This window comes from Cucurbita pepo, chromosome 2 (genome assembly GCF_057944985.1).
Source record: "Cucurbita pepo subsp. pepo isolate OVF chromosome 2, ASM5794498v1, whole genome shotgun sequence".
Taxonomy (NCBI): Eukaryota; Viridiplantae; Streptophyta; class Magnoliopsida; order Cucurbitales; family Cucurbitaceae; genus Cucurbita; species Cucurbita pepo.
In genome coordinates, this window is record NC_141799.1 from 8,284,651 (window position 1) to 8,297,103 (window position 12,453).

Sequence of the window (12,453 nt, forward strand, 5' to 3'; positions counted from 1 at the left end):
TCTTTCTTTATCAGCTGGATCCAGAACGAATAGGAGATCTATCAGTACACCATCTGCTACATATCTTGAGTAGTGAGGGAACTCCTTTTTAGCTTGACGAGCTACTTGAGTTTCCGAAAAACAAACGCATAAACCCTGGGATTTTCTTTCGTAAAAGTCAAAGAAAAGAGGAACGAGTGCCAAGGGACTTGAGTGACTCTCCCTAATCAATAAGCGGCGAGAGAGGGATGAAGAAACGAGATCGGCTACTAGAGACGAGCAAGAGCCAGGGACGCACTCAACGAGCAGACGAGGGACGAGTGGTAGAAGCCGACAAAGAGTAGTGATAGTGACGGTTCAGTGGAGTCAAGTCTATTAGGGGCTCCTTGACGATCCCGAACCTTCCAAAAGTGAGTGGGGTATGTTTTGTTTCTTGGCACTCTCTTGACTTTGTTATGCCAGCCTAAAAGAGAGAGGGATAGATACGGAGCTTGACTTGAAAACAAAGAACTATGCCCACCCTATCACAACAAGGCAGATAGGGTACTTTTTTCCTTCCTTAAGTCCAGGATACGAAAAAAATTCCTCCCCACTAAAAAGAGCGATTGAGAGTGGATTTCCTGTTCGATAGTGTCGAGAAGGTATTAGCCCCTGACTGAACCTACCTCTTCAACATCTAGAAAAAGGCCCTATTAGTTAAGCTCTTTCGTAAAAGCACCATTGGGCGGTGGTTCCTCTCTTTTTCTCTTTCCCCCCAAACACTAAATCGATCTATCTCGCCATCAGCTCTCGACTAAGAGTTCCTAATCGAAAAAGTAAACTGAACGTCGACTTGATGATGCAAAGGAGAGGGTTCCGAAGGAATATCTTCTTGCCAAAGGAGAGGGGAGAAACTGCTCGACTGTAAAGAAGAGGGGAGAAACAGCTCGACTGTAAAGGAGAGGGGAGAAACTGCTCGACTGTAAAGGAGAGGGGAGAAGCTGTGTGTAAAGGAGAGTCCGTCCACTCATTAGCTGCTTGTTGACCTATTTACCTGATTTATTAACCTGAACCTCGGTCTTGACTATTATTCAAAATCAAGTAAGGAAGTCCTGTTCTTGACTTGGCCTGTGTGCATTATACCTCTCCCCTTTCTTGTTAAAGAACTTGATTTCAATCTCAATAAAGAAATGAAAGCAACACTCTTTGCTTGTTGTCCTCTTACTCTTTGAGTCTGCCGTGTGGAGGTGTCTACAGCGGATCCGATCAGTCTCGTGATGAAGATATCAGTCTTTTCCGATCTTACACTAAGAAAGGGTATTGTCAAGACAACTCAATTTGCCCGATAAACTACTCGGGGCTCCCCATGGTTTAGTAAGAGGGGAGATTTGCTCTTCATCCGGGGGTGAATTCATTATTCACTCAAAAGTGTAAGCCTGATTAGTGAGGTCTTAAAAACTGAATAGAATGAAATTAATGATCAGCCATTACATTTGTGCTTGAAGCTAGTAGGCGCCGTGAATCTATGGTTTCTTTCTTTCTATCTTTCAATAGGATACCAATTGGTTGGATGCCTTTGAAAGCCTAGAGATGATTTGCCGAAAAAATGCTTGATAGGTTTGTTTGTTTGTCTTGGGTCTATTTATTGATGGGCGAACGAAGGGGATTGAACCCGCGCGTGGTGGATTCACAATCCACTGCCTTGATCCACTTGGCTACATCCGCCCCTACCCCCGCACAGGTGTTTCAGTCTCGAGATACGATCAGATCCTTACACCCTATGACCGCTATCAAAGAGAAGCTTTTTCCTATACGAGAGTTGCAAGTCTATTGTTGTGTTTTGGAATTAGGGGAAGCAAAGCTGAAACAAGTCGGCCGCTTCCTGGCAAAGCTTCAAACAACCGAGGTTAGGCTGTGAACTTCATTGATTTGACTGAACTTGACTGAAGATTCAAAAAGATAGAGGACGGGCAGTGAAGGCTCGTTTAGTAGACAGCAAGCTACGGCTTTGACGAGCATACCTACTCCTATCAAAAAATGAAAAACAGCAAGCGGGAAGAAGCGAGCCCCTCCCCTATCAGAGAAAGCCATTGCGCGCTAGCCTCTTGTTTGTATAGGGTTCCAAACCACCCCTAAACTCAAAGCTTTTCAGCCCCTGACTATAGAGATAGGCTAAGGCTTGACTCAGAGTCTCGTTAGGGCGTCCTTCCCCACCATTCATTCCGGCCTATTATTGATAGGGATTTGACCGATGCTGAAGGTAGCTTGCTTACCAAGAGCCACCCACTTGAGAAGCTAGTCGCCAGAAAGAAAAGAAGCGAGGAGGAAGAAAGCTGTCGTAGCAGCAAAGCTTCCCCCCCCTGTAGTCGTAGTACTCGGCTCATCCCTACTTTGATTCAAAAAGTCACCGACGGTTCCCTACTTTCTCCGGTTTCCGCAACCGTAATCATTTCTCACTCCCATTACTTCATCCATCAACCTTTTGTTCTTATTTCACGGGGTACGCTGTAAAAGAAAGGAGTTGCTTGCATTCTAGAAGCGGTAGCTTCCCGCCTCTTTCATTCCTACTGCCAGCCTCTTTCGGTGAGTTGTTCCCTTCCCTTTTCGAAAATGTCCTATACAAAGGGTCTGCCTCAGCAAATGTACAAAGTGGACCGCTGCTGACCCTCTTTCTTCTTCCCATTCGGGTTGGGTTGCCGCAGAAGTCAAGTAAGAAGGAATGGAACCACAGGAGAGTCGTCCGCAATTCATACTTGGGCAAAGACGACTGACTTTGGAAGCGGAGCACAAACAAACCCATTGTAGCTATTCCGGGTTCTTATTGAGCTTAGCGAAATCAAGGTTTATGAGAAAGTCAGCGAAGTTTTGTGTTCTACCTTTTCCTAGTCTCGGTCCACAGTGGAAGGCTTCGCACCTGAGACTGGTTAGACTCAGCGGAAGTCTAAGGTGTAAGTCAAGAAAGAGAATAGAAGAAGAGATTCAGTCTGTCCCCTTAGCCTAGTCTATATCTACAGCTGACGCAACTCCATACCAACGCCTCACTACCTACTACCTACTACCTACTTATTAATTAATTAACGGCTAAGCGATTGAGCTTTCTTTCCTTAACCAGCTGACCTGAGTAACCACCTTAACTATCTTTCTGACTTTAGCATAGGCCTTCCTTCAAACGGCCCCTCTTTTCTTTTTTGAATTAGAATAGAAAGAACGGGGCCTCACGTAATTAACTATTTGTATAGGATGAACGGAGGATGAAAGACAAAGTCAAGGGAGAAGTCGGCTTGATGATCGGAGAAAGGGAAGGGGTGTGGTTGGTGTGTCACTGGGTCAGTGGGGGAACCCGTAGGAAGGGTGGGACGACCCGCCGAATCGAATTCACATCATAAAGACAAACGAAATCGTCGAATTGCTTATGTATAGAAAACGAACCACTTCTATTCTTGGAGCTTAGGTATATGAAGAATGGGTTTTTGGTCCCTTTCGTCCAGTGGTTAGGACATCGTCTTTTCATGTCGAAGACACGGGTTCGATTCCCGTAAGGGATAGGTACTCATTCCCGGCCTCTCTTAGTGTGAATTGCTGAGTGATCGCTCGCTATCTGGCTGGAAAAGGTGGTCCGGAAGCTTCCTCTCTCACAGCAAGCAAGACGAGATCACCTTCTCAGTAATGGACTTCCTTTCATTCTTCCTTAACTTAGCCTTAGATGTCCTTTCATAGATTCTCGAACCTCTGACAGACGAAATCTCTATGCATGTGTTCTTTCTTTCCACATCATCTCTTTTGGCCGTTTTTCTTAGGCATTGAACCCCACCCACCTTAGGTGCTGAGTAGTGTCCCTACCTCCCTAATACCTAAAAACAAGTTCCGTCTATGAAGCCTAAAGCTTAAACCATGGCAGTAAGCAGTAAGTAAGTGGGCCTACCTAGCCTTTGCCCAGTCTTCGCCTTCTTCAGTGGCCAAGTTTCAGCATTCAACGTCGGCCTACCACCTTTCTTTTTCAAGGTTGAGTTCAATTGAAGTAGTCTTTCCTATTCTTATTGGTAAATAGCGTCTGGAAGGGAAGCGAACGAAGGCATTATTGAACGAAAGAGATGCCGGGTCGGTCAATTGCATTAGGTAGGAGATGGAGGACCTGTCTTAACCGCAAGTGTATTCGCTATTCGATTCCATCCTCGATCCCACCCTATTAAACTTCCCAAGGTTCTCTCTCTTTTTGACTTTTCAGTGAATCGGTAGACTTTCTTTTCTATGTCGCCGGCTCATCAATGAGCGTAGATTGATAGAGATGGCTTTTGTGCTGGTCAATCTCTATCCCATTCTTCAGCAGGTATAGTTTTCTTTGATCAAAGGCGGGTAATCCATACTTTCGCCCCCTTTGGTCAGTCAATCGTCTTGATCCGTCAGAGGGTCTTGAGCTAGCTTCCTTGAAGAGGCTTGATGGGATGGGAAAGAGAGGTAAAGTCAAAGAACAACCTAAGGAAGGTACCTCACAAGCTTTTGGATTCCATGGCTAAGAAGTAAGAAGGCTGGCTGACTTTGGCAGATTTTAGGTGAGGGTGGAGGAGTAGGAGTAGGATAGATAGGAGGTGAGTGGTTGATATAACCGCAGTATGATAGGGAGATTTTGGCAATAAGGGTGGTGCCAAGACAATAAGGGGGAGTTGGATCATAAATCTGAGTTTCTTCCTTTGTTTGAAGAGGCGGAATCCTCCCGAACTTGAGATAGGAATGACTAAACTGATTGTCCCAGGAAGAAAGCTAATGAAAGCAAAGGTCAAGAATATCTATCTTGGTTTAACAGAAGTTAGTCAAAATCTCGCTTGGTAAACGAAGAGAAAGAAAGAGAAGCGACTGAACCTTATACTTTATTACCTGACCGGAACGAACCTCTTTAGATAGAGAAAGAAAGAGAAGAGAAAGAATCAAACCAAACACCTATTTACCTTGTGAAAGAATAGTTCAACCCCCCTAGTGAGTGAAAGACTCAACAAATGAAAGAAAGATCAGCTACTTAACAGTGAATGAAAGAAGAAGAATCTAATCAGATATTGCTATACAGTCGAGTAAATTCAGATTCAATCCGGAACCAGAACCCATTTCTTTTTTCACTGTAACTGTAAACGAAGAAAGCTCAAACCTGAACCTATCCTTTCTTTACCTTTATCAATCACCAGATGTAACCTGTAACCAAAGAAGAAAGCCGAAAGCAAGATTCATTCCCTTGAACAGTCGAGCCACTTACTCCTATTAATTATCTTGAACCTCTACAACTCGGGTTGAACTATTTGATTGAACTACTAGGTAATGAAGTCAAGACGAAAGAGAAAACCTTAAACCTTTGCCTGATTTCACTCGGTCTGTTCGCTTAGCTTTCCTTTGATTTCGCTTTCAATACTCAACGAAGGATTCCTGAGAGTGAACTATTGATTGATTCTTTCTCCTTTGATGATATTCCCTTCCCCCCTTATTGAACTCTGTAAACTGTAGGATGATTCCAACACTCTTTCTTTTATTTGACTCTCCTGCCTGTAAGTAAGAAACAATAACCTGAATGAGACTAAACTACTTCACGAACTGAACTCCGGCTCCTGCACTTAATCACTTGTCCCTTCTTTCCCTGTTTTACTCTCCCGTAAGTAAAGACTGAACTCAAGATTCCTTCTCTGATTCCTTCTTAACTGTTCATTCACTCATTTATTGAAAGACTGTAAACTCGTCTTCTTCCTTTGATGATATTCCCTTCCCTTTACCTATTTACCTTTTCATTCTCCATTTACCTTATTCATTCTACCCTGAACAACAGTCGGTATAAAGACAAAGAGAAAGCCGAAACTGACACCCTGAACGGCTATTCCCGTACTATTCTTCTTGAAGAACAAGGTCAAGCTAGAAGAAAGAAGCTCCTTCACCTTAATTACCTGATTGTGATGTGATTGAAAGGTTAAAGAGGACTATTTATTTCATTTCTTCTTCTTTGTCCGATATGACCTGACCTTCACTTTACAGTCTAGTAAATGAATGAAAGAAGGAACCTGTCCCTGATGGAAGAACAGTAAACAAAGCATCTTATCTTCTGTCCTTTACAGTTGTTGAGTCAATTAAATCCTCTTCTCTCGTCTTCTCGTCTCACTGCTAGCTTCGCTCATTCGGCTCGTAAACAAAGAAGGGAGAGTCAAGTTGCTGAAAGAGTCATGATCCTGTTCCTATTCTATTCTCAAATGAAAGATGAATGAGAGTGAACGAACTTCTTTCCCTATTTTTTAGGGCATTTCACTCTTTTACAAGGGAAAGCTCATTCACCTATTGATTGATTCTTTCTCCTCCTCTACCAGATTGAACTCAAACACTCAGTCTCTTCTCTTTTCTTTCCCTTCTTAAACTGTAACCTCGGTGAAGAATCTTTGCTTTGCTTTTCTGTCCCTTCAATGTCAACAAGACTCAAGAGTTGTTTACGAGCTTCACTCCGCTGAACCAATATTCCCTGAGCTACTGAACCGAGATTACCTTTCTTGTTTGTTATTACAGTAAACGCCTGGACTATGACTGATGAACCTTCTTTCACTCCTTGCCCTGAACCGTAACCTGACGAGAAAGAAAGAGAAGCTAAGCTCAATCACCTTTATAGGATAGTAAAGAAAAGAGAATTGAAAGACTGAAGCAAGACAGACAAGATTCTTTCTCCTAAACCTGATTGCACTCTGACGGACCGACCAACAAGAAATTCATTCTATCTCTCCCTTATTTTGAGGATGAAAAAGTCTATCTTTACCCTATTTTGAGGGATAAAAGAGAGTCAAGGTAATTCATTATTAAGGAAAGCCAAAACATTAGTTTACAGTCGAGTTCACTGTCAGGAAAGACGAAAGAGAAAATCTAAACCGAAACCGATATTACAGTCTTTGAATGAAGGGAGACGACACGAAAGATGCATGAGAGTGAACTGGAAGGAAAGATGAAACTCAAGAGGAATGAGACAGAACAGTGAAAGAATGAAGACGCTGCTTTGAAAGACTCAAGCAAGAAAGATGACTTATGAATGAGAGTGAACTACTAAACTTGAAAGTGTTGAAAGGAAAGACGAAAGATGAATGAAACAGTAAACACGACTTATTCGTTAGAGCTCACTGTCAGTCAAGACGAAAGCAAGACAAGATCTCCTTTACAATTCAAGAATAAAGGGAGACGAAACAAAGACAAAGACTCCTACTTCGTTCACTCTTTTTCCTGTTAGAACCATTAATGAATAAATTCTATCCCCATATAACTGTAAAAGTTCGTAATCGGTTTTTCCCTAACAAAAGCAGCTTCAATAAAAAAAATTCTATCTCATATAATTGTAAAACCTTATAATAGCTTTTTCCCTAAGGAAAGCAGCTGAAAGAAAAGAAATTCTATCCTCCCCCGTATTTTGAGGGATAAAATAGAGGTATTTAGGGCCGAGGTAATTAATAAGTAGAAGTTAATCCTATTGAAGAATCAATTCGCGAAAGATTCCTTCTTGATCTTGATCTTCTCCTCTCGATTCCTTCTTTCTCTTGATCTTCTCCTCAAGATTCATTCTATCTTTACCCTATTTTTTGGGATCAAACTCTATCTCTCCCTTATTTTTAGGGCCATTTTTTAGGTAATTAGGATGAGAATCAGGTCAAGCTCCTGAGCTTATTCTTTCTGGTCTCATTGCTCTGCTCCTCTCCCTCTGGGTCTCATTGCTCTGCTCCTTCACCGATATGACACTTTACAGTAGTCGAGTAAATGAATGAAATCTTCCCTTTTCGAGTCTCGCTGCTTCGCCTTCTTACTTGTCCCTCTTCTTGTCTCGCTGCTTCGTTCGCCCAGGCCTATCGGTTTCGCTACTTACTCCTATTAATGAGAGTTCACTCCTATTGAACTGTAAGAGAAGAGATTCATTCGACTTAACCCCTTAACCTATTTATTCAGCTATTCATTGTCGGAAGTCAAGTCTATCGAAATGAAAGAAAGATCACCTCATTCACCTTCTTTCATTTTCTTCTTCTCTTCTGCCTGAACCGATATGACCTTCAAACACTCCTTATACTCTCTTCCCCCTTGAGAAATCTCTTTTTGTTCTTACTCGAGTTTGTCGAAAGGAGGTTTCCTTTGTCCCGCAACTCTCTTTTTTCTACCGTATGTAGCCACGTCGAGTATAGTATAGCTGAGTGTAAGGGATGACCACCCCCCTAGCACCCATTACTGGTATTCTTTTCCAAAAGCAAATAAGTAGGGTCCGCGCTTATCCCAAGCCCAATGGCTCTCTCTATCTAATTCGGAAGTAATCCCTGTAATAATCTGAGCCGTCTTGTCTTGTCACCATGCTCCTACAGAATGATTTGAGAGCTGAATGCTTTCAAAGAACTTAGTGATCTCACATTCTTTTAGTTCTCACAGTTTGGCTGACTTCTTGTCTACACCTTTCCGGGGCTCTCGTCCTTGTTCCTCAAAGGGGAATTGAGTAGAAGTTCTCCGTGTGTAGAATCAAAGGGTCATTCTGTAAGAACTTGTTCAAAGCATGATCTTTCTTCATCTCATTCCACGTAATTGAATTTGCATCACCGTCACTTTCTTCTTCATCTACTCTATAGTGTAATAAGAGATCAATCAAGCATTAAATATAGGATGTTTATTTGTAACTGAGCTACGTCAGAGTTAGAAAGGGGCATAGGAATAGCTATCGGGCTACAGGCCGGCCGACCCTCCTTGATTCTAGTCAAGTTGGAGAGGTAGAAATCCCATTCATTCGTTCCTTCAGTCACAGAGAAATGGGAAATGGCATGCTGAAATACCAAAAACTACGGAGCAGAGGCATGATCTACTACTACTAATAAATGGGTAAGCCCGCCCGTGGTTCAAGTCTCGCCTCTCCTTAATTCAAGAGCTAGTTGTTCAAGAGAGAGCTTTGAGTCTGATCATTATTGTTTTGAGTCTGTCTTTGCTTCTCTTCCTCCATGATTCCGGAAGACTGACCGACCTACTCTTGACCCACTGCATATTCACCTTCCCTGGGATGAGAACATCTTTTTTGTACTGGTTATTCAGCTCCTTCTTGATCAGATGGTTGGCTTGGAGAAGAAGCGAGAAGAGTAATTTGATCTAGGGCAGGCAGTTTTGGGTTGAAGAATGTGATTTCCCCTTTTCTTTACTTGAATCCCACTTGGCTTGGTGAAAGAATCTGATTCCTGACTTGAGCTTTCAAATTCTCCATCTTCATCAAATCCTCGTATTGATTTAGATTGCGAATTTCGGTTACTGTACTTTCTGGATTCATACCAAATCTACCATAGAGCGAGTTCATTAATAGCTTGTAAACAAATGTCATAGGCTCATGACTTCTTTTCTTAGCTTCTAGTCTGCTTTCATAGAGGTCGTAGATGAGACCTTCGAAAGTACTTGACTAATTCTCGAACAAATATCCCCTAAGAGTAATTCTATGGTAACCTAAATCCCGTGCGAACTGAAGCTCTTCGCTATATCATACTCATACTCCAATTCAATTCATTTTCCAAAAGATTCAAGTACCAAACTCTTTATCCTTATATGGCAAGAATGGCCATTCTATATGGGACATACAACATAGGCCTCAATAAATCCAAACAAGCTATCCAAACCAACGCCCTCCAAATGAGTATGTCATTCAGGTACACCACAAGGCATCGGATAGGATTGAATAATCAAAGGATATAAAGAGTTTACATCGTGTAGTAGTCAAGATTTGAACCATAGGGCTTATATACATCCACATGACCCCCATAATAGCCGCGCCTAAGAAAAGTGTCTTGGTTTCTAGTAGGAATATTGATGATATGAAAGGCCTTATCATCTAAATCTGTTTGAGATATTTGATCAACAAGAGTCATTCAAGCTAGACATGATCGATCTTGCTTGTGGAGTGATTCGAATCTCAATCAAGTGTTCTTGCCTTGAGATATTCGATCAACAAGGTAATCCGAATCTTATTCCCCTTGTAGTTGATTCCTTATCTTATCAGTTACATTTGTGAAAACTAATTCGTCCCCTTTACAGTCTTCTTAGCTTCGCGCCTCTTCGAGTTGCTTCGGGCTCCTTTTCTTTTCCTTCTTGTCCCTATCTGATTCTTTAACTGTAAACTTATGAACCTGATTTCACTCTTCTCGTCTCGCTGCTGAGCTCCGGAACAGTAAGGAAAGACTCAACATTCATGATCCTGAACAGTAAGGAAAGAATCAAGTATTAAGGATCCTCTCCCTATCTGATATGAACCAAGAGACATCAATCATACAATATACTTCAATGAAGATGTGAAGAGAAGGTTGTCAAAATTATCAAAAGATGATTCAATTCAGGCTACATTGAAGAAGAATGAAGTTTGATTGTTGTAAATTTTGGGTGGGTTACAATTTAGAGTAATTTAGAGTTATTGTATTTTAAGACTTTTTATGTAATTTCGGTTACATTTACATAATGGCTAATTATGGCCATAGAGTAGGAATGTTACAACTCTTGGAATACCTTTAATAGTTTCATTTTTGAGGTTATATAAAGCCTTATATGTTGTATTTGTAAGAAGACTTGGAAAATATAGAAAGAAGCATTTGTGCTTTCTTTAGCCACGGCTAAGTTTCTTTGCAACTCTATGTAGTTTAGGTTGCATGTAGAATCATTCAAGCTCGACATGATCAATCTTGCTTGTGGAGTGATTCGAATCTCAATCAAGTGTTCTTGTCTTGAGATATTTGATCAACAAGAATCATTGAAGCTAGACATGATCGATCTTGCTTCTGGAGTGATTCGAATCTCAAACAAAGTGTTCTTGGCTTGAGATATTCGATCAACAAGGTAATCCGAATCTTATTCCCCTTGTATTGATTCCTTATCTTATCACTATCGGTAAAGCAGCAAAGAAGAAAAAAGAATGAGTGAACGAACTGAACTCCAAAACCAGAAACAGTATTACCTGACCAGATTGAACGTGAACGAGTTGTAAGTGTTTGAAAGAAGGGAGACGAAACGAAAGAAGAGTTTATTTATAGTTCAAGAATGAAGGGTGAAGAAAGATGAATGAGACTGTAAAGACCAGAAAGAAATTCATTCTATCCTCTCCCTATTTTTAGGGATAAAAGAGAGTCAAGGTAATTCATTCATTATTAAGGTAATTCATTCATTATTAACTGTAAGTAAATCCGAAAGATTCCTTCTTGATCTTGATCTGATCCTCAAGATTAATGATCGTTCACTGTCAGTAAATCCGAAAGATGAATGAGAGTGAACTGTCAGTCAATCCTCAACATTCTTTCTCGTTCACTGTCAGGAAAGACTATCGAAGAATCAATGAGAGTGAACTGTCAGTAAATCCTCAACTCCTTATTCCGGAACCAGTAAAGACTATGAATTAATTAATTCTATTCACATATAACTGTAAAAGTTCGTAAGACCTTTTTCACTAATAGCAGCAGCAAAAATCAAATAAATTCTATCCCCCCCCCCCCCCCCCCCCCCGTATTTTTGGGGATCAAATCAATGCTTTACCCTATTTTTGGGGACCAAAGTCTATCCTCTGTATATTTTTTGGGATAAAAGAGATGCTTTACCCTATTTTTTGGGCTAAAAGTGTATCTCTCCCTTATTTTTTTGATTAAAAAGTCTATCCTCCCCCGTATTTTTGGGGTAAAAGAGTGAAAAAGAGGCTAAATGGGACTGATTTCACCCTTTTTCCTTTAAATACCATCAATAAAGAAAAGCTATCATCTCCCTATTTTTAGGGATCAAAGTGTATCTTTACCCTATTTTTTGGGATCAAATCTAGTAAAGGAAATTAATTCATTATTAAGTCAAGACTATCGAAGAATCAATTCGACTTAACTGTAAGTAAATCCGAAAGATTCCTTCTTGATCTTGATCTTCCCCTTCAAGTCTTTCAAGTCTGAACTCTCTCTCTCTTCATTCTCCTTCACAGTCAGGAAAGAGGTAAACTCCTGTCCGAGGATATGAAATCCTTCTTTCATTGTAAAAGATCAATATTCCTTATTCATTCTTTCGCTTCTCTTTCATTCTCAAAACTTCTGTCGCTCCATCCCCGCAGAGAACCCATCGCTGTCTCGGCTGTGCTACCAGAGGCTCTTCTGGGTAAGTCGGAATAGGAGAGCACTCATCTTGGGGTGGGCTTACTACTTAGATGCTTTTAGCAGTTATCCGCTCTGTACTTGGCTACCCAGCGTGATATGAACCAAGAGACATCAAGCATACAATATACTTCAATGAAGATGTGAAGAAAAATTATCAAAAGATGTTTCAATTCTGCTACATTGAAGAAGAATAAAGTTTGATTGTTGTAAATTCTGGGTGGGTTACAATTTAGAGTAATTTAGAGTTATTGTATTTTAAGACTTTTTATTTACTTTAGGTTACAATTACATAATGGCTAATTATGGCCATTAAGTATGAATGTTACCACTCTTGGAATGCCTTCAATAGTTTTATTTTTGAGGCTATATAAAGCCATGT

General features: G+C 40.9%; 1 non-coding gene and 1 pseudogene across 1 annotated transcript; one reads left to right on the forward strand and one right to left on the reverse strand.

The window, feature by feature from the left end:
- The first annotated feature begins 3,431 nt into the window (after nucleotides 1–3,431).
- On the forward strand, nucleotides 3,432–3,503 carry TRNAE-UUC (transfer RNA glutamic acid (anticodon UUC)). Its single transcript has one exon. It is a non-coding gene; the product is annotated as a tRNA-Glu (tRNA).
- Nucleotides 3,504–12,406: 8,903 nt separating this feature from the next.
- The window catches only part of LOC147793573 (25S ribosomal RNA), a 2,734-nt pseudogene continuing 2,687 nt past the window's right edge, over nucleotides 12,407–12,453 (reverse strand).